Genomic DNA, 27,382 nt, shown 5'->3' with positions numbered 1-27,382 from the left:
AATGCAACTAACTACTATTCGTAGTGTTTCAATCTTCTATTTTGCATTCCTGCTTGTATTTGAAGTACTATAGTCTTGTAATTTGCATTCCCTGTTATAAGTTTTCGTCCAAACAATGAATGTCTACAAAACGGAAAGGAATAAGATAAAATGAGTGGAAATTCATTCATCCTGCACATACACTACAGATTATATTTTAACTTAAAAAGTTTCAGATTCTAATGTGCAATGAACTCATCTGCCATAATCTGCAACAATGAAGGAGATGGTACAGAGATATACAAAGAGCATATCCAGGAGATGAAAATTCAGATTCTTAATATAATGAAATAATAGATACAATCTGCACATTCCTCTTTGAACGGGTCAACGGTTGTTATAATACTAACTAGCGGTGTCCTGATTTCTCCCCGTAAACATTCCAGATCAGATTTTTAGTTGGTTGACAATTGCTCCCTAATTAAAAGAACAAAAAAAAAAGACCAATGTATTTAGAGAAGACCAACCAAATCTCAAACTTACGTAACAGTAATCAAATCAAGATTTCTGGTTCCATAATATGGATTCATGGAACAATGATGCATCGGTTTATGCGAAGAAGAAAACAGATCCAAGGAGGATATCGGTTGATTAAATAGACAATATATAAAAAATAAAAACAATTTAACAAGAAAGATACAAGGTAAAATGCCCCAAATCATGTTAACAAGAAGCATGAATCTCAATAACTAACCATCAAAACAATAAGAATCAGAAATGGAGATGAGACAGGCAACGTCTTACGTGTCTGTTCTGCAGTGGTGACGAAGACTCGGTAACTCATTGATTTTACAATTGCCATCCTCTCTCATGACCAAGACCTAACACTTCATTGTTGCCAATCCAATCACGACTTTGAAGTGTTGAAGACCGCTGTTGAAAGAGGTTTCGTTGGATTGCCGTTCAAATAGATTTCGTTCACTCTGCTGTTGGAGACTCACGATGAGAACATTCGTTCGTTCTGGGAGGCGAGAGGAGAAGAGGACTTCGTTCAGCGCCGTTCGAGTTCTCGAACTCCGTCAAAATGAGAAATCTGAAATTTCAAAAAACCATAAACGAATGATATCAAAGGCAAATATTTCATCATACTAGAGCGTCACAAATAAAAGCGTTAATTAATTTTTCCACCCAAAGCAGACTGTGGAATCTCGCTGAAATTGCCGAAATATCACAAAGAGAGGGGAGGGTGGGGATCGGGAACTCTATTTTTAAACACAAATATCACCAAACCTAATTTCCTGCCAAGAGGAACCATCCACGCCCAAAGGAACCATCAATGAACTTTGCCCGGAGGAACCATCAACGAACTTTGTTGCATTAACAAACGAAGAAGAATCATTTGCTAAACAAATGGGAGAGAGTTTTGGGTCTCGGCTAAACGAAGGACTAACTTTGTAAATTAACAAAATTTAAACCCTTCAAATGAAAAAAAAAATTTTAATATTTACAAACATACCCCCGCTATTTGATTGTCAGCCGTTCGATCGCATCTTGATGACGTGGTGCGATCTGAACCGTCGGCAGCAGCAAAAATCCGCCCTAAACCCTAATATGTATCGCTTCCTTCACCCTTTCATTTTCGTTTTAGGTACTGGCGCGCGCGGCGCACGGCGAGCGGCGAGCTGAGAAAAGAAGGTGGAGCTCAAAAAGTGTGGAATAGATAAGTAAGAGGAGAAGAGAATATTTTCATCGGGTTGCTTTGCTTGTGAGCTTCAGTTTGGTTTCTACGATTCAAAGTTCCGGAAGAGTCTTTGATTTGATTGGTTTTCTTTAGTCTGTATTCTTGTGTTTGATTGGACTTGCTCTCTGCACAATCCTTGAATTGATTCTTCTGGTCGGTAAGACAGCTCGAGTTTACTTCGATTGATGGCTACGACTTCGGGCATATCGACCACCACCTGCCCGGAACATCTCAACGTTCCCAAATCGGTTGGCGAAGGAATTGGTTCTTTGTCGAAGCGTCATGATTCGGCTTCTGCTACAAATTTATCAGAAAATCTCGCCGTCGTCCTAACCGTTAGATCTGATTTTAAAAATATGGTGAAATATGGACCGTCGGCGGGGGTTTTAGGGTTTCACATCATGCATTTATAGGGTTAGGGTATTGCACACTGCCATGGCCGTCGATGTGCCTTGTTCGGCGCTCATGGTGGTGGTTGTATCGTATGCAGAAGCTACCATTACATGCTCTAAGGTGGAGAAAAAGCTTGCAGGCTGCCTGAGTTACCTGCGTAATGGTGGTTCCATCTCTTCCACTTGCTGCAATGGTGCTTAACTCTGAAGCTGAAACCACCATCGATTATCAGAAAACTAGTCAGTGCTTCAAGACCCTACAGTTCCATCATGGCTTCCACAACCCACAGTTGCTCTACACCGAAGGAACGTGCTTATGAGCAAACAATTCCCTGTAGTGAGGAATCTGTCCATCAGATCCACCAAATAGATTAGGTAGTTGTGGAACTTGCAGATGTCGAGAAGAGCGATGTCCCCAACGAGAAGCCACCGGTAGTTGTGCTTTGTTGTAGTTGGGTGTTGGGTTTTGGGTTCCGGCTGCCGGCGGTCTTGGGTTGGGGCGGCCTTGAAGTTCGTGTTGGGTTTTGCGTTCCGGCGGCCGGCGAAGGTCGTGTTGGGTGTTGGGCGTTGGGTTTTGGGTTCCGGCTGCCGGCGGTGTTGGGGCCGCCGGCGGTGTTGAAGGGGTTTAGGGTATGAGTGGCGTAGGGTGAGGTGGCTTAGGGTATGAGGTGGCGTAGGGTATGAGGTGGCTGGGGAGGTGGCGTAGGGTATGAGGTGGAGTAGGGTATGAGGTGGCGTAGGGTATTAGGTGGCTTAGGGTATGAGGTGGCGTAGGGTATGAGGTGGCGTAGGGTATGAGGTGGCTTAGGGTATGAGGTGGCGTAGGGTATGAGGTGGCTTCTTGAAAAGCATGTGCATTAAACATCAAGTTAAGTGAAATAAACCGTTTCCTTTAACAAACCAAACCATTTGAGGTTCAACCAAAACATGTATTTTCATAATTTTGATTGCATTAGAACGGTTTGCCATTTTGGCCCAAAGCTACAGTGCTCCGGCGACGGTTCCGGAACAAGCTGCTCCGGCTGCAGGCACAACCAGCGCTTCCAAGCAAAATACTAGTCTTCTTTTCTTCTTCTCCTGGTCACTAGCTTCTTGTAATATTGAAGAGATTTTTTTTTGACATATAGAGTTGTCATAAAGTTCTTCAAAAGGTTAGATGGGTGTATCCAAACACTGATCTGAATCAATTTACTCCGACAAAATGACCTTTCCTGGTTCTCATATTCTTGATCTGAACAATCCAATGTCCAAAATTGATCCCTCTCTCTCTCTCCCTCTTTCTCCCCCACTCGGGCACCCGCACCCACACCCGCACCCCAGGTCAGTTTTTGAATGCCATTGAGTTTCTCACAGGTATTTGTTGGCCTCTTAATTCATGATCCACAGTGAATAGTATACAAAACTTGAAAAAGAGAAGTGTCTGCTCTGCTCTATCTCAAGTAGCATTGCATGTGTTTTTTTATTTATTTTAATGTTTTCTGTTTACTTTTTTTTTCTTCTTTTTTTGGTATCTTGTTTTATGTTTACTTAAGCATATGGTGTTGATCAAATGTTTTAATTCGGGATGGTTGGGGAATGGAGAGGAAAAAAACCGGATGGGTGGGGAGACGATACTGAGATATGATGGATTATATGACTTTTGATGTATATTGTTTTGTGTTTTCTTATTACATTCGGCTTTTAATAAGTTGCAAGGTTAAGATCTTGAATGTCATTAAGACCCACTTCCTTTGTTTCCAATGTAGGTATGAAAGTTGGTTTTGAACAATAAATTGCTCTTGATATGTTCATCTTTATTTTATTTTTGGCTAATTTGTACCTCTGCAGGAAAATGAGTTCTAAGATCAAGTTCGAAATACACTTAATTTTTTCTGCTTTGAAAAATGAATTTTTGGGTCTGTGTGAGGCCAACATGTTATGGTGCCAGGAGATTTTGGACAGTATCCGCTTGGGTGGTGTTGTCTCTAACAGGAATTTGTGGTGGTTGCGGATTCCAATTTGTAGATGAACCATTCATATTTGTTCATAAAAAGTGAAACTTGACTATGCTCCTGGCTTGACTGTATTGCTAATGCACTAACCGTAGTAACAAGCGATCGTGAGAATTGCATACAAAAGTGAACCAAGAAGTTCATTCAGACTATCTTCTCAAAAAAGCCAAAGAAACTCTCATATGATCACAATATTGAATGTAGAGGCCGACAATGTGGTTGGAAGATTGTCCTGACTGTTGTTCATTGACATCACCTCGAATCAGATACACAGAAACAATACTTCCATCCATAGTCATCGTACATTTACTCCAGAAAACCAAGAAAAACCAAGGAGTCTAATAAGGAAATATTTTTGGAGGAGCTGAAAGAATCTATACAAGGAATAAAAATCACCAATTTCTTTCTGAGAAGAAAACGAATTTATACAAGGAAGAAGGATCACAAAAGGAACATCTTCTACTATTCCCCCCCCCCCCCCCACACATTTTATTTTATCTTAAATTGTGCTTATTTGTCATAGAAAATATGCACCATAAAAAGGCTATTTGCAGAAACATTTCCAACTTATTGGAATGAGAACATTTTGATGTTTCTTATTTTGTACGGAGAGGAAATTTAATCATGATTAAGGACAAGCTGGGTAGCATAAATTTTAGTTACATGACTCCATATGGAAGTATGAACCACTAAGCTCTTATCAAAGAGGGGGATGAGAGTGGGTGGGTGGGGAGAAGAGAGAGTAGTCAGTCCAAGCATGAATTGAAGCTCATTTCTCTCAGATAATTCATCATTACCAGAAGTCTCAGAAACGTCTCTGCATCCGGATAGATTTTAGTTTAGTTTGTGTGGGTTATAAGCTAATCAATCCCAGAATTATGAATCAAACTGTCACTTATCACTGTGTATCCAAACCTAATCTCCAGAGGGCCTCCTTGCCTTGGTCCATAAATTCTTTGAAGTGTGCAGGTAAGTAGTTTTGGAACAATGGATGATCCCAGCATAGTGGGCATTGCCTTATATACTAATGTTGAATTCCTCTTCACATGTTTGTTTATGTAGTAAGATGGACATGCAGACCTCTTAGGCTTATTAGCTTCCCAATCTGCAACTCTACTAGTAAACTAATTGTTGTAAGAATCAATCACAACGTTACTTAAAAAATGAAACGAGAAGAATTCATGCTATCTTCTCATACAAACAGAAGAGACTCTCACATGATTTTAGTCCTCAAATTCACTGCAGCTTCTGCTGCTTTGGGTTCCTGAGACAACCGTCTTTGACAGTTGTCCCGAGCACGTTCTCCATTGGTGTTGCACGATTCCAAGCGGGAATCTACGTATGTATTCACCACATTTCTAAAGTAAACCAAGATATATTCATAAAACTCCACTGAGCTCAGTTGAGTCAAGCACTTGAATGTCTTACTCTGTAGCATGCATTTACTTTTGCTAACATTTGCATCTCATATGACCATGAATAAACCAATAACTGTCTAAGCAAAGGTAGGAAAATGCATACTAATCTAACCCCCCCCCCTTCAATTCCCAATGAACAGCATGATCTTGACCATACCACTTGCTCAATTTTGCCAACTCTGAAACTCGGTTAACTATTTAACTAGCTTATCTTTATGTTCCCTCGAAATAAAATAAAAACCCACAGTAGAAGGAAAATACGGATACGAAATAAAAAGGTACCTTAATACTATATCCACAAGAAATGAAAATTTGTGATATAATTAAGCGCAAGGCACCTTAATACAATCATCATCATCTCCTGAGGCAATAGTAGTCTCCATCGGGTTGACCAAGCGGTTCCACAGCAAAGACTTGTTCATGAGCAAACACATCGAGTCAATTTTCAAGCAGGTGAGAAGACAAAAGACAAAATGGAGGCCGGAGCGAAATTGATTGGGATTTGGTGGGATATAGAAAAAGCATACCCATGCGCATCTTTCGAGCGTGCAATGGTGGAACCAGTTTCTACATCGTGGCGAGAATGGAACAATCTGGAGATCCGGTCAAAATAGCTGAATGCATATATCCCATCCAAACCAAATTTAAGTAAGTTACGAGGCGAAGAAAAAAATTGTTTTAAAATTTGATTGTTGAGTAAAAATGGAAAGACAAATAGCAATACCACAGCCTCCATTGATGAATCGAACAGCCCTACCCGATTCACATGAATTTCTTGAAAGAATGGGAATAAGGAGCATAAGAAAAAATGAAGACGATGTAGATATGCAATCGAAACTCACCAAATCCAACCATTCTTGAAGACGAAGAATCGCCGAGGGCTGCTTGACCTTTGAATAGGTGGGAGAATCGTTGGGTGGAACTTCATAAAGGATAAATAAAGGTTGTGAAAAACCGAAACGAGATTTGACAGACGGGATACCTCGAACTCAAAAAAACCGAATGAAGTTCTTGGCTTCTTGCAAATATGGCTTCAACGGCGGGCACCGGAGGGCCCCGGTTTCTCGGAATCGTGCTACCAGCGGCGTCGGTGTGAGAAGAAAAAATAAAAAGGGAAAGGGTTTTGGGTATCGGGTGAATGAAGGAGTTGATATTGTAAATTAATAAAAGCTAATCCATTCAAGTGTGAAAAAAAATATCAATATTTACACGCAAGGCCTCGTTGTTTAAATCTCCACCGCTCATTCAAATGTCGAAGAGGTGGCGAAATAATGGCCGGGAGTGTGTCGATGGCCGGCGGTCGGAGGAGAGAGAGAGAGCGGAAGAACGGTCTTTGGTGCTGCGTGCTAATCACTTCGTCTCGTTCGTACGTGAACGGGTGCGGAGTGAAGAGAAGAGGACAACATGCCGGCGGGTCATGGTATGAGATCTCGAACTAGAGATTTGTTTGCTCGTCCCTTCAAGGAAGAAGGGTTACATCTCTTTGACTACTTACCGGAGGACCTTTAGGAATGGTGATTACGTTGATATGAAGGTTGATGGAGTCATTCATAAGGGTTTGCCTCACAAGATCTACCATGGCCGCACCGGCAAGGTGCTGGAACGCATGCTTGGATTTCATTCATTTGTACCACCGCTCATGCCCTTTGATAGCTCTCGGAATCACTATTTGTCTACGAGGCAATGTCAGTTAAGAGCAGCTCTTTGTTTCTTCTTCTTTCTTCTCCTACTTGTCTATCTTTTCTGTTGTCTAAGGTTTTTTACATGCTTTTACCTGCAAGAGAAGTCCCAAAAGGTTTCGATGCGTTTGAGATCAAAACGGATATATTATGGATTCAAAATTTTTGGGGTTTTTTTCATATAAGACGCTTTTTAATCTGTGAGAGAGCTTCTTTCTGGAAACCTACCTTGACTACAGGGGTTCGAATTTTGGTGGTTTAATTTTCAAGGTGGTGTTGGGTTCCGGCGGTCTTGAAGGTGGTTTTGTAGGGTTCGCGGCTTGAAGGTGGTTTTGTAGGAGTTCGGCGGTGTTGTAGTGGTGCGGCGGTGTTGAAGGGGTTCCGTCTTCGTCGTCGTTGGGGCTGCCGGCGGTGTTGTGTAGGGTGCCGGCGGTATTGTGGGGTTTAGGGTATGAGGTGGCGTAGGGTATGAGGTGGCTTAGGGTATGAGGTGGCTTAGGGTATGAGGTGGCTTAGGGTGTGAGGTGGCGTAGGGTATGAGGTGGCTTAGGGTATGAGGTGGCGTAGGGTATGAGATGGCTTAGGGTATGAGGTGGTATGAGGTGGCTTAGGGTATGAGGTGGTATGAGGTGGCTTAGGGTGTGAGGTGGCGTAGGGTATGAGGTGGTATGAGGTGGCTTAGGGTATTAGGTGGCTTAGGGATTAGGGTTTAAGTAAATCTCACCAAATAAAATCTCAACCGTTGAAGATCAAATGTGCTCTTGTAACCCATTTAAGTAAGCAAAGCAAACCCAACCCAGCCTAACTCGACCGGACCGAACCCTCTCTCTCAAATTGAGATTTCAAATTCGCAGATGAGAGGGAAAACCCTTTTCGTTCGTCTTCTTCATTCGATTTTGATTTGTGAACGAACGAAAACCTAAAGAGAGAGAGGGGAGACGAAGGGCTTCAGCGACGAACAACAACTTGTTGCTTTCTGGAAAACGAACTAGAGCTTTCGTCTTTTTCATTCGACTTCGACTTCTGTGAACGAACGAACAGAGAGAGAGAAAGAGAGGTGGGTTTTGAAGGGGAAGGCAAGGCGAAGGGCTTCAGACGACGAACAAGAGAAACCGTTTCTTGCCTTTCTGGATGTGCTTCCTCTTCCGACCTTCTCAACTTCACCAAATCTCAGGTAAATTTTTATGTGCAATTTCGTTTTTTCTGCTCTGGTTTATCTGAAATTCATGGCCAATTCTTCCTCCGGTGTTGAAATTTCAAGTAGATTACATACTTGGAGACTCTTAGTGCTCTCTGAACTACGTTTGAACGAGAGAAAGAGAGAGAGCTCCGAAAAGGTTCCGACGACGAGGATTCCGACGACAACCGCGAGTTCTTGCTTCAGAAGACGACGAGGATTCTTGGTTCAGATGATGACGAAGGTTCTTGTTTCCAGCTGAAACCTGAAATAGTGCGAAGAACTGCGAAGGAGAGAAAGAGAGAGGTTAGGGACAAATAACAGAGAACTGCCTGCAACGGTAAGGACGAAAACAGAGGTCTTTATCTCATCAAAGTTTGAGGGTTTTGATCTCCCACTGTGTTGTTTTAACGATTTGGTTCCATATTTTTTCTTTTTTTTTAGTGAAAAAAGAAGAAGAAGAAAGTTTAGGGCTTCCCGCATTTTGCTTCCTTGTCCTAGAAACAGTTGCTGCTCTGATCTTAAATCCTTCAGACCCGTCTCTATTCTGGTCTTAGTTTTTCGGATAAAACCGTGCTGATCTATTGCTTTGAAACTGCAGGTATTCTTGGGTTCCTTAATTTCCTTGTGATGCTTTGTTTCGTTTGGTTGGTACAAAACCCAGGTCTGTTTTGATTATTGATTCCTCTCCATGGTCTACATTTTAATGATAATAATAATAATGTCAAATCCGGTGTCTTCATATTCTACCGATAGATTATTTTTATCCTTTCAACTTGGCATCCATCTTTGAATGTTTTGATGATATACCATTTTGTGTTAAGTACAAGCATACAGGCAAATGTTGATTTAAAATAGTGAGTGAAGCACAATGAAGAACAAAGATCTTGGGTTATCATTTTCCATTATGGGCTAAAATATTAGTATTAATCATATAACAATTGCCTTCTTTTTGTAGGATTCTTTGGTAGTGATCATTGCCCTGTGACCCTCGAGCTTTCGCCTTCAAGTACAAATTCCAACTAATGCTGATTTTGACCTAGTAAGGTTGCATGAGATTTAGGGTGAGGTAGCCATTTTCCTATATATCTATATTTGTCATCTAAATTATTTTGTGAGGAATTGCATTATTTGTTTACTTAATGGGTATTGGGAAGGGATGTTTGCCTCTTCCTGTTGGTATTTACCATAGTTGACATGGCACAGGCAAACCCTAAATTATAGAGTTATATATGTGGATTCTTCAAGTTGGAGCTTTATCCACTAGCTATGGATGTAGTACTACAACTCCTGCTGACCTTGCAGCCCAAGAAGATGGTGTAACTGGGTAGTTTTGTATTAATGTAGTTCTCTGAGTTTCACCTGTTCTTATGAACTTCCTTGCCCTCCCCCAAAAGAAAAGGCTTGGGTGGGGAGGAGAGAGGTTATATTCTATGCATGACCTTATATCAGTCTCTATTGAATACACTATAATAGGACCAATGCGTGTTATAAATGAAAACATGCAATTTAATCATTTTTTGTCAAGGAAAATTGGTCTGATGCGTGAAGACCTATCAACCACAGCCAAGAATCAACATGTTAAATCACTCTAATTCTGTGTTGCTTTCCAGCACCCTAGGTTCCGCAACTTTTACCATATGGAATCAGATTCTGGATTTGAAATACCCCTATTGTCATTGGACTCATCAACTTGTTTCGTCCACTTCAGTTCAGTGGGATACACCAGAACCTTTAGACTACCAGATTAAGCTATCTGCTCTAGATGAATCTAAATCCTCCAAAACCCAGACCAAGTCAATTTGGCTTTCTCTTCTACTTTTATTTTAAAAAAAAAATTTTGGTAAGAAAGTTTCTTTTCTGTTCCTTCCTTATTAATTGACCTTTATTTCCTTATAAGAAGAGTGAATCTGGATTTGGGAATTTGAAATTTTAGGAGGTGGGTTCGGCTCATAATTAGGTTGGGTCGGTTATAATTCATTTGAACCGGATTGGGTTAAGCTACAAATCGATAGTTGCTCATGGGATGTGAAGTGGAATGTATTTGCACGTGGATTTGGCCCGGAAGAGAGAAAGTTAAATGTAAATTCATTCAAATTTAAGTTCATTGGGAGACGTTTCATTTCACTTTAATTTGGAGACGTTGAAGTTATGTTTCACGGGGGAAAACACATTAGGATTTCGTATACACTAATCAGAAGTCTTGCCGCCGCTTCGTCCCCATCTTTTTCAGATCTTTTCATTTTCTATTATTCTTCTTGTTTAAGGGTATCCTCATCCGAAAATTTTCTTACTAGAAAATATCCCTATCCGTTCGATAAATCATTCAGATAATAGAGAATCGGATCGAATAATGTCCGATTAGGATTTATCCGATTGTAATATATGATTTAATAATCCTAAACCGTGTTGCCAAAAAAAAAAAAAAAAAAAAAAGAAGCAAACCTAAATCGGAAAACCTTGTTGAAATCCACCAGAAGGGCTAAATCGGTAATTTTAATATGTAAGCACTTATTATAACCATGGAATTATTATAAAAAAAACACTAAACCTAAACGGCTAAACATGAGTATAGATTTGAAAAGTCAAGATTGTTTTATTATTTTATTATTTTATTATTTTATATTTAACATTTTGCAAGAAGATGTCAGGTAGGGGTGTCAATTTTCAACCCAAACCGTTAAAACCGGACCGAACCAGCCTGTTATAGCCCGAACCAGCCCGAACCGATCCTTAATGGGCCGTAATTGGGCTGAGGGTCGTCAGCCCGAACGGTTTCGGGCTGGGCCGGGCCAGCCCGTGTACAGCCCGTCAGTCTTTTACATAAATAAAATTAAAATATTAAATGTAATTTTTTATTAATTATCCATGAATTTCGGTGTTTGAGACGTTGAGAATCGAGTTTGAGTAGTTGAGAGTTGTTAATACGTTTAACGGTTTAAGTTTTAAGTTTTAACTTTTTAAATTTTAAATTTCATTTAGTTTTATTATTTTAAAATTTAAAAGTCTTAATTGATAAGTCTTGACTCTTAAGTCTTAATCTTAATTGTTAACTTTTGAATTTTCAAATTTCATTTAGTTTTATTATTTTAAAATATAAAAGTCTTAATTGATAACTCTTAACTCTTAACTCTTAATCGTTAACTTTTTAATTTTCAAATTTCATTTAGTTTTATTATTTTAAAATTTAAAAGTCTTAATTGACAACTCTTAACTCTTAAGTCTTTACCCAAAAAAAAAACTCTTAAGTGGTTTGGATCAAGCTAATTATTCCCAACTTTTCAGCGAAGTTTCCACCGTATTTTGGTCATTAGGGGCATTTTGGGGTATGTCATTTTGGGCATTTAGGTGTATTTTAGTCAGTCATTTTGGGCATTTAGGGGTATTTTGGTCAGTCATTTAGGGTTTAGGGTTTAGATTTCTATTTATCATTATCAGTGGCAACATCTACAAAAAAAAAAAAAAAAAAATCGGTGGCAACAGGAATTTTTGGATATAGAAAATGATTTGGTGTTCTGGGTTTTTTTAGAGGGTTTGGGGGCATTTTCGGTGTTCTGGGGTTTTTAAGAGGGTTTGGGGGCATTTTCGGTGTTCTGGGGTGTTTTAGAGGGTTTGGGGGCATTTTCGGTGTTCTGGGTTCTGCTAGAGGGTTTGGGGGCATTTTCGGTGTTCTGGGTTCTTTTTGAGGGTTTGGGGGCATTTTCGGTGTTCTGGGTTCTGCTAGAGGGTTTGGGGGCATTTTCGGTGTTCTGGGTTCTTTTTGAGGGTTTGGGGGCATTTTCGGTGTTCTGGGGTTTTTTAGAGGGTTGGGGGCATTTTCGGTGTTCTGGGGTGTTTTAGAGGGTTTGGGGGCATTTTCGGTGTTCTGGGGTTTTTTAAAGGTTCTTTAATGCCCTTTTGCAGCGGGGTTTTTTAAAGGGTCTTTAATGCCCTTTTGCGGCACTTTTGTATTTGTTCTAGCATCAGTTGTTTAGATAATTAATTACCATTATGATCTCATCTCTTGATCGAGCAAGTGGCGTGTGTTTATTTTTATGTACATAGTAACCTTGTCGCAAATAGTATAAACGTAAATGTATGACTTGATCAAATACTATCTCTTTTGTAATGGTTGAAAATTAATTTTCACCCTTTATCCATGAAATATTAATGACTCTATTTATGTTTGATCATTGTGAAACTAAAGAAATTTCGAGGGAAACCATACATGTTTTTATTTTTATGAATAAATAAATTCATTATCAAAAAAATGCAACGTTCATAAATTAATTACTTGTAAACCCTTTCTGTTAGTATATACTCTCTGGCAAGTTCATAAATTATTTTGTTCTTTGTAAGCCTCAGTGTTGGAGATATATAATGAGACAATTCGTGATATACTTTCACCAAATTGATCCAATGATGTAGACATTTCAAAGGTAGAAAATGGTGGAAAGCAATATGTGATGAAGCATCTAAGTCACAGTGGTGGTTGTAACAGCTTCTATGTTGATGAAAACAACACAAGCAGGGAGGGCCACCATGTACTCTACTATTGAAAGTTGTAACTGACTGGAATGTAAAATCAGGAAGAGAAAAAATGATTTGGATTGAATTCAATTTGCCAAATGAGGCAATTATTTGAGATATCCTTGAATAAAATGTACATAAAGGCTCTGTTTGGGTTTGGCTTTCAGAAAAGATTACAAAAAATCATACCAAACACTGCCTAGTTGAGATTCTCCATGTGTCATTTTTTCAATTCACCATTTGGGTTTCTAATATTAATATTTTCATCAACCTCCTAATAAGCAGATAATACAAAAATAAGGTCAAAGATATCATGTATGTTGCTCCAACTTACAAGAATTGAATGCCTATGAAATAAAATATCATATCTATGGTTAAGGGGTTACGGGTACAATGCAATTACAATCTTTAGAGACAGAACAAAATCTGGGTCTAAAAACTAAAAAACGTCCCACAATTTATTTTTCTTAAAAATTATTTCAATCAGTTTATGTCCACGGTCATCCGCATGGACAGAAAATTTAAGAATCACTTTAATATGAGATCAGCATGGCCGGGTCTAACCCCAATGTAATGGATTGGTACACCAATTAGTGCCTCAATCCTTTCCACACGGCGGGCTGCGACTGACAGATCAGTGTATCTTCTAACTTTAGAGATATCATCTTGCCACCCAGGTGAAACTTCATAATCAACCTGCATATGCATAAACACAAACAAAATCCATCAAGAACAGATAGATCTGAACAATGAGAAAGAAGCCAAGATACAGAACAATGAGAGGATAAATAAGCACCTCCATACGAGGATTAAACCACTATCTCTGATCCTTTTCTTCTTGTTTCAATGAATAATCCATTAACTAAAGTAGGTCTGCATAGCTAGCAAGATACAGTGAAGTGGTCTCTTAAGTTAGTTTGGGCTACAATCTTGAGACACAGTGAGATTGTCTTTTCATTAGATCCTAGTGAATTCCCCCCTCCCCACCAAAAAAAAAAAAAAAAAAAAGAAAGAGAAACTAATATCAACTTTTATGGGTTTAGATTACAAACCTTACCACCCAGCTGGTTTATCCACTTTTGCTTCACATGGAAATTTATCAGAGCATTCTGTATATCAATCTAAACCCTACCACCCAGAAGCTGGTTTATCCACTTTTGCTTCACATTGAAATTTATCAGCATTCTGTATATCCATATTCTTTACTTGCTTTGTAATATCAGCCATCAAACCTACAAGCATTAAACTTTAACCATTTGATAAAGCTTTTTTCTGCATAAGGTGAATCTTTCCAGTTGCAACCTGAACTGTGTCACATTTTATTTATTTTTTTGGTACAGGTGTTTTTTTAATACTGGAATTGAAACGTCGCCGGATGGGTGCGAACCCAATACCTCCCCATGGGAGTCTGGGCTTTTAACCGCTCTACTAACCCACCATTGACGACTGTCACATTTTTTATTAAGCAATTAAATTGCAATATTCACAGGTAGCTAGAACAGAGGTTCCATGATCATCCATTCACCCTCCATTCCCTTTCAAGGTTCACAAGCAGGTAAAAGCCAGTTACTACAGACTTTAACCACACACACAAATTTATATAAAATCCAACAAAACAGTTCAATGCCCCCCAAAGAGAGTAGATGTGAACAGATGAAAGACCACAGAGAAAAATAATCAAGGTTCATAGAACATGTTAAAGAACCACACGTGACAATTGACCAGCATGAAAACCATTTCTTCTTGAAATTTTCTTCTCCATTCTTCTAAAGGCTATGGAAAGATAGAAGTCATAGAAGAAACCAACAAAAAACAGAAGAAAAAAAATAGCATGAGAGTTCCACCTTCAAGTTCCACTTGCTGTTGCCAAGCTGGTCACTAGGAGAAGATGAAAAGGCACTACCATCAACATCACATGCATACTCAACAGTTTCTGCTTTACCACAACCAATTTCATGCCGAATTCCTTTTCCATGTAGGTGGCAGGAAGACACCCAAAGACCGCAATATCTCTGAGAAAACACCTTGTTCGCCATTTTCTCGAAATCACGGAAAGTATAATTTCTGAAAAGCAACACCGAAACTCGACATCTGAACAAACTAATCAAGGAAAATACTATGCACATTAAATCCCATTAAATATATGGTACATCACCTTCCACTCATGCAAAAAGTGATCTTATCATCCATATCCCACTCAGCAAGCCGAAGAGGCTGCACTCTAGCGGTAAACTTGAAGCCGGGTTTCTCCTTCATCAACACAACACCCACTTGGGAATGAAGCACTCAATGGCGATACAACTTTGCATATTCCCGAGAGATTTTGCTTTTAAATTATCAAGTTGGACATTCACAAATTGACAAGATTCTACTATTTGTATAAAGGTGGTGGTGAAGTAGAGACACTGATTTCATATTTTTGTAGATTTTTATCAGAAGACCATCCTTCCCCCACAATTAGCAACATTTTTTTGTATGCTTGATGTTCTCAAAGATTTAGTTTATTCTACTCACGTAAAGACTCCCGCCATCGGTTTTCAATAGTATTACATGGTTTCAAAAGGAGAATGCCAATGGACACATGTGGAGGCTCTATCTTTTCTTTTCTTTCTTCTATTTCTTATTTTTTTTTGGGGTGGGGGGGGGGGTTAAGAAACATGTGGAGGCTCTATGAAATAGATAACTTAGAACAGCATAGATTGGTACTACTGTCAATACCATAAGAGATGAAGCAATTAAAATAAAAAAAAAAAAAAAGAAGAAAATACTGTTTGCATGTACGAGACTAGAGTAAAATATAACTAAAGAACAACTTAACCTAATTATGACAAGGAAATGATCTACTTTATGTCATGATGCCATGAATACTACATTCATGTTTAAATGAAACACTGGCATCTACATTTAAGTAGTCGGGTTGTATAACTAATGATTCAAGCTCCAAGCTCTCATTAAAGAATTTGAAAGAACACGCATTTTTATAAAATCCAGGAAAAGTGGAGGAATGCCGCAATCACAAAGAACAATTAAAATCGGGCAAATGGATTGAAAAGAGGAATTCAAAAACAGATCAGTTAAGTAAGATCAGATAAGAACATAATTTCTACAGGATTCAACATATAATTTTTTATTTGGCAAAAGTAAAGTTCAAAGCACAGAGTAGTCCAATGACAAGAAAATTCTAAATTCTCTGGATTATAAACAAACAGAATCGACAAACATACCATATTTTGATGCTTCAGGGGCAATTTTTTGAAGATAGACTAAAGGATCCTCAAACTCCTCCTCTTTGTTGGACAGAATACGGGGCATTCGAATTTGATCATCCATTCCAGATTAGAAGTGTCAAACTTTTCCACCTTGCGCTTTAAAAATGCCTCCTTTTCTTTTGAAGTACCAGAGATTGAAAATGGGCATCCGAACTTCCATAAAACTTCATTCCACATGATGCGAGACATTCTTAAACCGTCTCCTCCACTTCGGTCATCATATTATTATGCCTGTAATTTCGTGGAGAATTTCCCGAATTTAGCCGTCGAAGCCTTTTACGCTTCAAACTTTCTACCCCATTTTTCACCTCCCCAAACAAACAAGCCCTTCCTTCCACCCCGGGGGGGTGGGGGATCGGGGGGAGGGGGGGGGAATTTAGGACTCATTACCCCACGTTCAGGCTACAAATTTGAGTACCGCAGGTGTTTCCATGGCGGACAAATCTAAAAATCCAAATTACACAAGCTGCACATTCATTCAAGGTTATTCAATCGGATATAATAGAAGGAAAACCATATGTCTTCACTATCTATTTTTAATATAAAAGATAAACATACCATGTTTAATGTATGAGTGCAATTATGCACAAGAAGTGTATGCGCCCACACACGCACGCAAAACAAAAGATTAAATAAAAATCAACCGAGATCCCCGGCACCTATCTAAGGAAATACAAGGATATTGCCCTGTTGACCCGCTTCGCCCCTAACTTGGGCAATCTAGGCCCAAACTTGGTTGAGTTGAGTGGGGAACAGATCCGATCAGATATCGAAGCCATCCTTAGAATTTTGTTAAGGAATCTAGATGATCTTATTTTTCGCTACACCGTGTCTACTAGCACTTAACATATGTTTCTTGTGTTTTGGTCTCATGCCGCCTCACTTGTTGAATTCGTTTGATTTCTACTAAATATGTTTTTATTCTAACCATTAGTTCTTGTGCTTGCGTCGTTGAGTTCTTTTGTCAAAGAATCCGCTCCCCAAAAAACCAGAAATGATTTTGTGGGACTCAAATGACAAGGCATGGCCTGTGAAATATGTTTATGCCAATACACCATTTCTAAGAGGTGGACTCGGTGGTGGTTGGATCAAATTTTCAATGGCCAATAATGTAGAAGCGCATGATGTCCGTGTCTTTGAGCTTATCAAGGCAAAGGAAATGAGACTTGATATTTTCAAGGTAAAAGAAGACGCCACTCCACTAATCGGGGCTTAAAATGACAGAATCTTAAACTTCTTTGTTTTATTTGATGGAAGAAATCTAAGTGAATCGAGCAAGCATCTGTCTCAATATACCATAAGGAATTCCAATCTTAAAGAGTTCTTTTCCTATTATAGCATAAAGGATGATTTAAATTAGATTAGGACACTTAATAGCTAGATACATATTTTCCGCATTTATTTACTTTATTTAGTCTTTTAGAGTTTTGGTTCCGTGGAGCAATGCATATAGGGTTTTCACATCCTAAACCGATTTCCCTCTTCTCTGCTCTTCCTTCACAAGAACATATTCAAGATTCAAAGCTCAAGAAGATCCAGTGGTAAGTTGAATCATCCCTAATCAAGGGTGACATTAATTTTAGGTGCGGAACCCCGCTCCAAAAGAGATTTGAACTCTTGACCTCTTATGAAGAACCACTCAATCACATTCCAACACGGTTGAATAATATTATTGAAATCGATCCTAGTGTTTTTTGTGATAACAAGGAGGGGCTCTTAATCAATACAATTGAGCTATGGACCAAAAGAGAGATGAATTCAGAATTTGAAGGTGCAAAACCAAAAGGAAGTTTACGGGGCTGTTAATCAAGGAGGAGGTTAACGCCTCCGCTACCACTATCTACCAAACCCAATGAAGAGAAAGAGTGTGCCGTTCCTCTCTTTTTTCTAACCTCTTTGAGTCGCTTTCATGGATTCTGGATGGAGCCTTTTGCAATAAATTAGCTTGTGACCTTAAATCATGTATGAAAATGCAACTAACTACTATTTGTAGAGTTTCAATCTTCTATTTTGCATTCCCCTCCCGTATTTGAAGTACTTTAGTCCCGACTTGCATCCCCGTTATAAGTTTTGGTCCAAACAATGAATGTGTACAAAAAGGAAAGGAATAAGATAAATGAGTGGAAATTCATCATCCCGCACATACACACAGATTATATTTTAACTTAAAAAGTTTCGATTCTAATGTGCAAGAACCACCGCCATAACGCAACAATGAAGGAGATGGTAGAGAGATATACAAAGAGCATTTCCATGAGATGAAAATTCAGATTCTTAATATAATGAAATAATAGATACAACCGCATATTCCTAGTGAATGGGTCAACGGTTGTTCTAATACTAACCAGGTCTGATTTCTCCCCAACTTTAGTTGGTTGACAATTGCTCCCAATTAAAAGAACAAAAAAAAAAGGGGGGGTATTTAGAGAAGACCAAGCAAATCTCAAACTTACCGTAATCAAATCAAGATTTCGGTTCCATAATATGGATTCATGGAACATTGATGCATCAGTTATGCGAAGAAGAAAACAGATCCAATGAGGATATCAGTTGATTAAATAGACAATAAATAAAAAATAAAAACAATTTAACAAGAAAGATACAAGGTAAAATGCTCCAAATCATGTTAACAAGAAGCATGAATCTCAATAACTAACCATCAAAACAATAAGAATCGGAAATGGAGACTAGACAGCAACAACCGGGCGGGGGAAAAGGGGAGCGGGGAGGAGACCCGATTTTACAATTGCCATCCTCTCTCATGACCAAGACCTAACACTTGACAGTATGAATGCAGTTATATCAGTGGAATTATTTCAAGAAGAAAACATTAACAAAAGATTGACTCAATGCTCAAACATAACTATAAATAACAATAAGCAGATTATGTGTTGAAAACTGACCATAATGACCAATGGCTGTTGCACTAACCAAAACTGCAGGCCGGGCATCTTCTTGTGAGCCATTAATTATATCTACTACCTTCAAGAATCATATTTAGCAATTTAGTGAGTAATCAAAGAAGACAAGATGAAGACAAATCATGTTGTGGAAATATTTTTGTCATAGTAAATAATTCATTGCTTGAGAATGGTGATTTTTGTAGATGGTAAACTAAACCTTGGAGGTAACGCTTATCCTACTCCGTTTGATTCGTTGTTGACCTGCAGTAAGTCGAACATTACCTCTCTTTCTTCCGGAAATACTTTTACTGGTGATAACTGGGGGAGGGGGGAATTAGGCATGTATGGGGACTCGAAATAGAATAACTTGAAACAACACATAATATAAAATGCCAAAGGAATAAGAAGACCTCTAGTATAGGAGACAATGCCAATTCCACCTCAAGTGCTTATTTTCAGATAATATAGCCCCTAGGTATCTCCAGTCCATTGAACTTTTTAAAGCCAGAGATGCCACTCGTAATGCAAAATAACAGATTAGGTGAATGTTTGGGTGCTCCCTTTGAAGTAGCTAATGACAAAAAAACTAAGAAAGTATAAATAAAAATTGGGCAGAAGTATTCCTGAATGCTAGAACATGGAACTGCATCCCAATAAGAGGACAACAGACAGATTCTCTGAGTAGAGGATCTACAATTTATGTATGGATAGAGTGTTTTAGAGTGGGCTCCCGCTACATTATGCGAAAGGGCAAGTAATCCTCAAGATCTTTTCCCACAAAAAAATCCCTATTTCTAAAAAGCAACTCGTTCCTCCCGAGGATTAGTAGATGCTATGGAATTGCTACATACTTCCAAAATCATATTGCAAAAAACTTCTGAAGGGAAGTTTCAATACACAGGTCAGAACTAAAAAAAATTTTCCTCAACAAATCAAGTTCCAACTTTTCTTTTTACTCTCACTGGTTTCCGTAGCATTTTACCTGTCTGTATCTGCCATTTGATATGAGCAATCCAGAAGCAAGTCTAGAACACCCAACATCCACATCGTCCTCAGATTTTAACAGCAATCATACCAAAACAGCTCTTAGTTACAGAATTGACAACCTGTAGCTTCTTTGGAGTCCTAACCGAAGCAGCAGTTAACGTAATGAAACAAAATTTATGCATAAAAGGACTGGACTGGTAGATTTCCAAGTTAGCTTCAACTAGGATATGCAAAGAATAATAAAAATCGGTAAAGAAACTGAAAACATAAGTCCATTTAAATAGAAATTCAGAGTAAAATAAGTATAGAATTACTATACCAAAAAATTCAGAAATATTGGGTAAAATTAAGGGATGAGACAACTTGTTCAATGGAGCCTTATCAAGTAAAGAAAATGTAGGAAGCCCTAAGGTTTTCTTCTTCTTTTTTTTTCCCCTGAAAAGGAAAAAAAGAGAAGATGTGAAACAAAATCGATAGAACAAACCGATCAAAACAAGAATATTGTCCCTCTGTGTTCGTCCTTACCATTGTAGGAAATCACCTTCTCAGCTCTCTCTCATTCGGTTATTTGAGAATGAAGAAGCAGAAGGAGAAGGAAACGCAAATATCGTCGAAACCCTAACCTCTCTCTTTCTCTCCTTCGCACGGTCAGTTCGCACGATTTCAGGTTTCAGCAGGAAGTCGTCGGAACCCTTATCGGAGCTTTCTCTCTCTTTCTCCCTCGTCGTCGTCGGAACCCCACCCGTTCGCAAGGTGGAATGAAGAAGAAGAACGAAGGAGAAACTTTCCCTCGATTTGGCATATTTTGAAATGCTTGGTTCGGACCTTTAAAATTGGTTTGGTTTGAAATCTCCTTGAGCCGAGCCAAAATACTCCGTTACTTCACTTAAAAAAACCAAAATACCATATGCTCAAAATCAACGGCTATTAGACTTTTGAACGACACGGCTTGATCTCCACCATTCGCAGCTCCCGAAAAAACACGCAGCAGTGAAATGAAACGCTAGTTAAATTAAAGATAGAGAAAAACATAGAGGGAAGCTGTTAGGGTTAGGGTTTAAGTTGGGTAATACCTCAACAGCTTCGTCAGTAGCGGCGTTCGGAGGAGAGAGGGAGCGGAAGAATGGTCTTTGATTGTTGAACTTCGTGTGAGCGGTACTGTGAATATTCCTCTCGCGGTCGACGCTGTTCTCTCCGTCAAGATCGTGAAGAAGGTCGGCGGTACTGTTGATGACACAGAGCTTGTTAAAGGTTTGGTTCTTGACAAGAAAGTTAGCCATACCCTGGTGGCCTAACTCGTATCGAGAAATTATCGGGTGATGGTAATACAAGTATTTGGACGGATCTAGGGATTCTATTTTTCTCACACAAGATGAAGGGTTCTCTATGTGTAGCGGTTGCCGTTTCTTCCACTTAGCCGGACTGTTTTGAATGATGCTCTGAAGCAAGCATGGAGTAAGTTTGATCTTTATGACTTTTTGTTTGACAGTACAATCTTTCGACTGAGTGTCGTTTTAAGGGAGCTCATGTAAACAGCTTTATCAGCTTCAAAGTGTGAAGGTTTAGTGATCCGATTTAATGCTGACAATTAAACCACAACAAGAATCATCTCTGTTTGACCTAGTTTCTTTAATATTTTTTTCTGAGCAAACGGTTCCCTGTAGTGAGGAACTACATGTTTTAGGGCACTTGAAGCCCCCCTAAGACATCCCCTCAACCGAGGTTTGTTACCATCTGATTTAATTTACGCTCTCTTGACTGCTGTCTTAATTGCCTTTTCTGTTTCTTGCTGTGTCTACTGTGTTGCATCGTTTGTGTTTTGTAAATTTATTTTTCTGTTTTTTGTTGTGTTTTTTTTTATTATAGGGTTCGGATTGCGTCTGTTGAAGGTTTCTAATCCTTTCTGCCAAAATTTAGGGTTTGGGTTCCGGCGGTCTTGGGGGTTTCAGCAGTGTTGGGGTTGCGGCGGTCTTGGGGGTTTCGGCAGTGTTGGGGTGCCGGCGGTGTTGGGGTGCCGGCGGTCTTGGGGTGCCGACGGCGTTGGGGTGCCGGAGGGTTTAGGGTATGAGGTGGCGTTAGGGTATGAGGTGGCGTTAGGGTATGAGGTGGCGTAGGGTATGAGGTGGCGTAGGGTATGAGGTGGTGTAGGGTATGAGGTGGTGTAGGGTATGAGGTGGCGTAGGGTATGAGGTGGGTTAGGGTATGAGGTGGCGTAGGGTATGAGGTGGGTTAGGGTATGAGGTGGCTTAGGGTATGAGGTGGCTTAGGGTATGAGGTGGCTTAGGGTATGAGGTGGCTTAGGGAATTTTTCTACTGAAATTTTCTTCTTTTATTTATTTATCCCATAATATCTCCACCACAACCGACTAACCCTACAATGATAAATTTAAACCTAAATCTTCATGGTTTATATAATTGAATTGTAACCGCTATTCGAGTGTTGGATCAGATATGAAACTCCATCAGTGTGGGGCCAAATTTCCAATTGGGCAATAAATTCAGTTGTTGGCCAATCTTCCTATGAAGGTTTCTAAAGGTGCTTCGATTCCACACCTTATAATCTGGTTATCTCATCCTACATGTAACGAGTTGATCAACCGTTTTTGAAGGATCTCCAGAAATGCCACGGCGATTTTCTGACAAATGGCAAAACATAATCGAAATTTTGTTGAAAATTCATTCAGTAGAATCGCTTTTCTTCCCTGCTACTCCTTCCTTTATCTGTGCAGGCAAAGAACTTGAATTTTTTGCTATTAAGGTGAGAAAGGTTATGAATCTCAAGATACCAGGTACTTTGCTTCTGAGAAATTAGAGGTAAAACATTCAAAAAAGAAAGAGACATCTTCAGAATCCGAATTTTATTTTTGGCTTTTTTTCCTGGAACAACTATTGAAAATAGAAATCATAAATTTCATCTCGTTCGGGGGGGCAAACACTCGCAAAGAACTTCCTCCCAACTTCTTCCCTGCAACAAGATGAACGGGCAACAAAATCTAAAAGATGTGTTTTTCTAATCTGTTTTTGTGAATTTCATACGCAAGGTGTCTTATCAGTTTCCATTTTCTCTAACCTATTAAATGCAATCTCATCCCTTGTTGTGTTTTGTAGTTTACGTGTTAGTTTTTAAAATTTAATATTTAATAGATAAAACACCTTGGTAAACGAACATTTCACATATCAAATATTTAAGTGATAATTACTTTGGGAGCTGAAGTTGCTGCAGTTAGATAATTACATCTGAACCCTGTCTGTTGTGTTTTTGTAATCCTTGAGAGTTAAAGATTCTTTTCAATTGGTTGCCAATTCATTCATGCAATATAATACTATTGTAGTAGCCAAATATCTGTCTGATTAGAGAAAGAATCGAGAATGAAGGCTTTGGACCAGATTTCACATCCAGCGAAATCAATAATTTTTATTCTACCAAAAAAAAAAAAGAAATCAACAATTTTTATCGGTGAATTCTGCGTAGGTATTAAAAATGTAGGGATTTAAATGCAAATAGGTTTTCTTTGTTTTATACTAAAGGGTTTTATATTTTAACAATTTACAAATCCAAATTCCTGAACATCAAACGCTAACTGTTCATCACTCCGTGTGAGTGCATCGAGGTAGGTAAACAAGCTAATGGCGTCTCCCAAATGCCTTCGCTCTCCGTTTTGCAACCTCCAACCCTTCCCTCTTCAGGAATAATTTGATTGCAATCATCTCTTCTTGGTTAGTGGTTAGGAATAATTAGAATTCTTGGTTAGTGGTTAGGTATTTCGAGGTAGGTAAACAACCTTAATGATTGCACTCTTCAGTCAAAGATAGTACCAAGTTTGCATGTCCATCCTACAAATTAAAAATGCTTCTATCCACGAGCAGAATGCATATCAAATGTGGTTCAGTAGTTGCCTACATCTAGTGGCGGACCCAGGATGCAATAGTGGGGGGCCGAAGAATGAAAGCCAGATAACCTTTCCATTTGGGGTCCCACTTCTAAACTATTTTATTAAATTAAATAATAGACCACAAAAATTTTGTGGGGCCCACACATATTTGAAAAAAATTATAAATTATTGATAATGATATTTTTTTTTTGACAAAATATAGGTAAAATTAAAGCAACAATACAAAAATATATACTCATGACTTCAACCCTAAAAAGTTAGATGTAAACCAAAATTTTCTTAATTCATTTATTGTTTTTCTTATTAGTATAGTAGGAGTGATATAGGTCCCAAGACCTACGACATGTGGAAGCCTAATTCCCAAGGAAACCCCTGATTTTGCTGCCCAGCAGCGCTGAAGTTGTATACTAGTACTCCGTAGTTGTTTTCAGTTTTTTTTTTTGTTGGGTGAGGGCAACTTGTAATTATTCCAATTTTAATTCAGGGGCAGTTTAGTCCTTATATGCTTTCTATTTAAGTCACTAAGTCAATCTTTTGTTTAAGTTGAGTTGTAAATTGTAATACCCAGCCTCAGTTGGGAGTCTTAAGTAAAGGTCAGCTTTAAGACCAAATGTTAGTCCAAGTCTAAAATCTAAAATCAGTTTAAGTCTTAATTCTACTTACCTTGATGATATTAATGAAATTCTCCCAGCTTTACTGCTATTATCTGGATCAGAGTAGTGTTTCAGCTTAGGTATGGTATTTTCAAGGATCTTATAAAATGGTTCTTGGTGAAGACATGCTGAGATAGTTCTTTTGTTTGAGAAATCAGCCTACATCAGCACTCTTAACGCATCCAAAGTATCTTACAAGGCTCCCCCATCCAGATGTATGGCAGCCAGCATCCCATCCCCTTCTCTCTGTCCCCTTTAAATTCTTTTTGAATCCCTGTACCCCATTCAATCATCCTTGACCTATAATTCAAGAAACTCTATAAGAACCCAATCCAGGCAGCAAGATTCTTTCAAATTTCAACAACTCAAGCCCCTCACAGACTAGAACTTTTGATCCAAAACCCCTTCAATTGTGACCATCAAACCCTATATATCAGATTCTTGATTTGAATCCCTGAGTCACTAAAATAAAAAATTCAACCAAACTCGGCCAGCATCTCCTAGGGCTTACAACCCAGGTTCTGTCCAAGTTTCAGGCCAACAGAGAACCTTTAGTCCCCGAACCCATCCCAAGGAGTTTTTCCTTGCTCTCCTCATTTCAAGACTTCACATATTTTGTGTTGAAGCCTAAGCTAATCACCTTGGAGTATTACCTAACCTACCCAAATGATATGAATGGATAATTTTATACCCAAATGATATCAATGGGCAATTTTACATAAAATTACCCCAAACTTCAGTCTGAAAGTCATCCCATTTCTCCCATAACCCAGGAGACCTTTCAAAGTCCTAGCTGCACCTAACCAAACCTAACCCTTTTGGCCTGGAGCTATATCTAATACTTGATCTTGGTTAGGCCCGTAGCAAACCAACCTTAAGGTTTGGGTCTTGTGTGCAGCATTTGAGTGTGTGTGTGAGTTGGAGTAATCTTTTTGAGTCAATTTAGGAATTTGAGTCTTGTATTTATGTTATAGTACCCACATCAATTAGAGATGAATTGAGTAAGGAATGTTAGTTTTCTCTTAAAAATTTTGCTGCTATTGAATGTATAGCAGTGCGTAAGTGATCGTATCCCAAACCTCTTATAATCTCTTCTATGAAACATAATCCATAACAAAGAGTTGGCCACAATTCAATGTGTTTTTATGAATGAAATGTTAGACCATGGTCCTTTTGAAGGGTGTCACACTTTTAAATGTCTGGCTTGATACAGCTTTTCTGATCTGCTGCTATACTCATGTTGAATTTCAACTGCAGTTTTGTGTATTCCCATAGTAATGTTTTTGGGAGAAACCAGAAATTTAACATCTCTTTGGAAATGGGACAAATTGACTCAATGTTTCACATAAATTATACTACCCAAGGATTGAAGGAGATGATAAACGTACATCTAGATCAGTCATGATTCAGGTGACCTACAACTCCTATTCATGTCAAAATCATTATTAGATACATCTTTATCATATGTATAGTCTCATGGTTTCATATGTATTATGTAATTGACTTACTATAAATACAATTATATTGTTTCAATATGAAATCATGGACTTCACTCAAGTTAACAGTTCATCATATGTATTAGAATTTTAAAATGTGAAATACTGAAAGTCTGAAATTGAAACAGCTCATTAACGATTAAGATGAAGACTTAATAATTATCAATTAAGACTTTTAAATTTTAAGATAATAAAACTGAATGAAATTTGAAAATTAAAAAGTTAACGATTAAGATTAAGACTTAAGAGTTAAAAGTTATCAATTAAGACTTTTAAATTTTAAAATAATAAAACTAAATGAAATTTGAAAATTAAAAAGTTAAAACTTAAAACTTAAACCGTTAGATGTGTTAACACTCAACTCTCAACTACTCAAACTCAAGTCTCAACGTGTCAAACACCGAAATTCATGGATCATTAATTACATTTAAACAATACCAAAAAAAATTAATTACATTTAATATTTTAATTTTATTTATGTAAAAGACTAACGGGTTGACGGGGGCCGCACATGGGTTGGCCGCGGCCAGCCCGAAAACCGTTCGGGCTGAGGATCCTCAGCCCAATTACGGCCCATTAAGGATCGGTTCGGGCCGGTTCGGGCTATAATAGGTCGGTTCGGTCCGATTTTAACGGTTTTGGTTGAAAATTGACACCCCTATACACATCTGAACACCAGTTTGACATAAATGGTAAAATCAATTAATTGTACTCTATTATTTACTTCTATAATTATAATTAACATAAACATTTTATTGCAAAGTAATGAGTTACTAAAAATTCAAAACTATAATCGAGTTCATTTGAGGTTGAACGACAAAAGCTGATCATTAGTTCACGAGCTATCCTAATAGTCTTGTAAAACAATATTGCCTCATCAAGGTCAAGCATAGATCTTTTGATTTCTAAGAGAACTGCAACATTTGGTAGGATAAAGAAAATACCCTTTTTTTTAATTTTTATAAAGGGATCAGAAAATACCCTTGAATTAATGCCAATGACAAACATATGGATTTACAAAGAGAGATATGAAGGCGGTTCACAATTACGGATCAACAGCGATCTTAATACCTCAAATCTTAACACCAGATCATCAGAAACAAAACCCAAAACGACATAGCATAATAGATGCAAGTTACAAGAGTTGGTTAATACCTTCACTTGTTCTTCACAAGCGTCGGAACCGTAAGCAGACGGTTGATAACGAAAAAGAAAGCAAAGATGAAAGAGTTTAAAATATTATAGAAAATCCAAAACCAATCGCCAAGTCTCGGTGATACACATATAGAGAGGAA

At 38.4% G+C, this 27,382-nt stretch overlaps 2 long non-coding RNA genes across 4 annotated transcripts; one reads left to right on the top strand and one right to left on the bottom strand.

The window, feature by feature from the left end:
* Positions 1-813: 813 nt before the first annotated feature.
* LOC149030279 (uncharacterized) lies at positions 814-20,435 on the bottom strand. 2 transcript variants are annotated; one of them, XR_016172942.1, is made up of 3 exons: positions 19,276-20,435; positions 19,059-19,137; positions 814-866 (listed from the first exon to the last, which is right to left on the bottom strand). It is a non-coding gene; the product is annotated as an uncharacterized LOC149030279 (long non-coding RNA). The 2 variants fall into 2 exon arrangements; XR_016172941.1 differs by lacking the exon at positions 814-866 and adding an exon at positions 18,893-18,933.
* LOC149030280 (uncharacterized) lies at positions 8,007-10,184 on the top strand. 2 transcript variants are annotated; one of them, XR_016172939.1, is made up of 4 exons: positions 8,007-8,374; positions 8,465-8,717; positions 8,979-9,041; positions 9,336-10,184. It is a non-coding gene; the product is annotated as an uncharacterized LOC149030280 (long non-coding RNA). The 2 variants fall into 2 exon arrangements; XR_016172940.1 differs by having other exon boundaries at positions 8,822-9,041.
* Positions 20,436-27,382: the final 6,947 nt, after the last annotated feature.

Source organism: Hakea prostrata, chromosome 1, assembly GCF_041222555.1.
Source record: "Hakea prostrata isolate BN-2017 chromosome 1, UWA_Hpros_2, whole genome shotgun sequence".
Taxonomy (NCBI): domain Eukaryota; kingdom Viridiplantae; phylum Streptophyta; class Magnoliopsida; order Proteales; family Proteaceae; genus Hakea; species Hakea prostrata.
The sequence above is the reverse complement of the archived record's forward strand: the minus strand, read 5'-3'. Positions and strand labels throughout refer to the sequence as shown.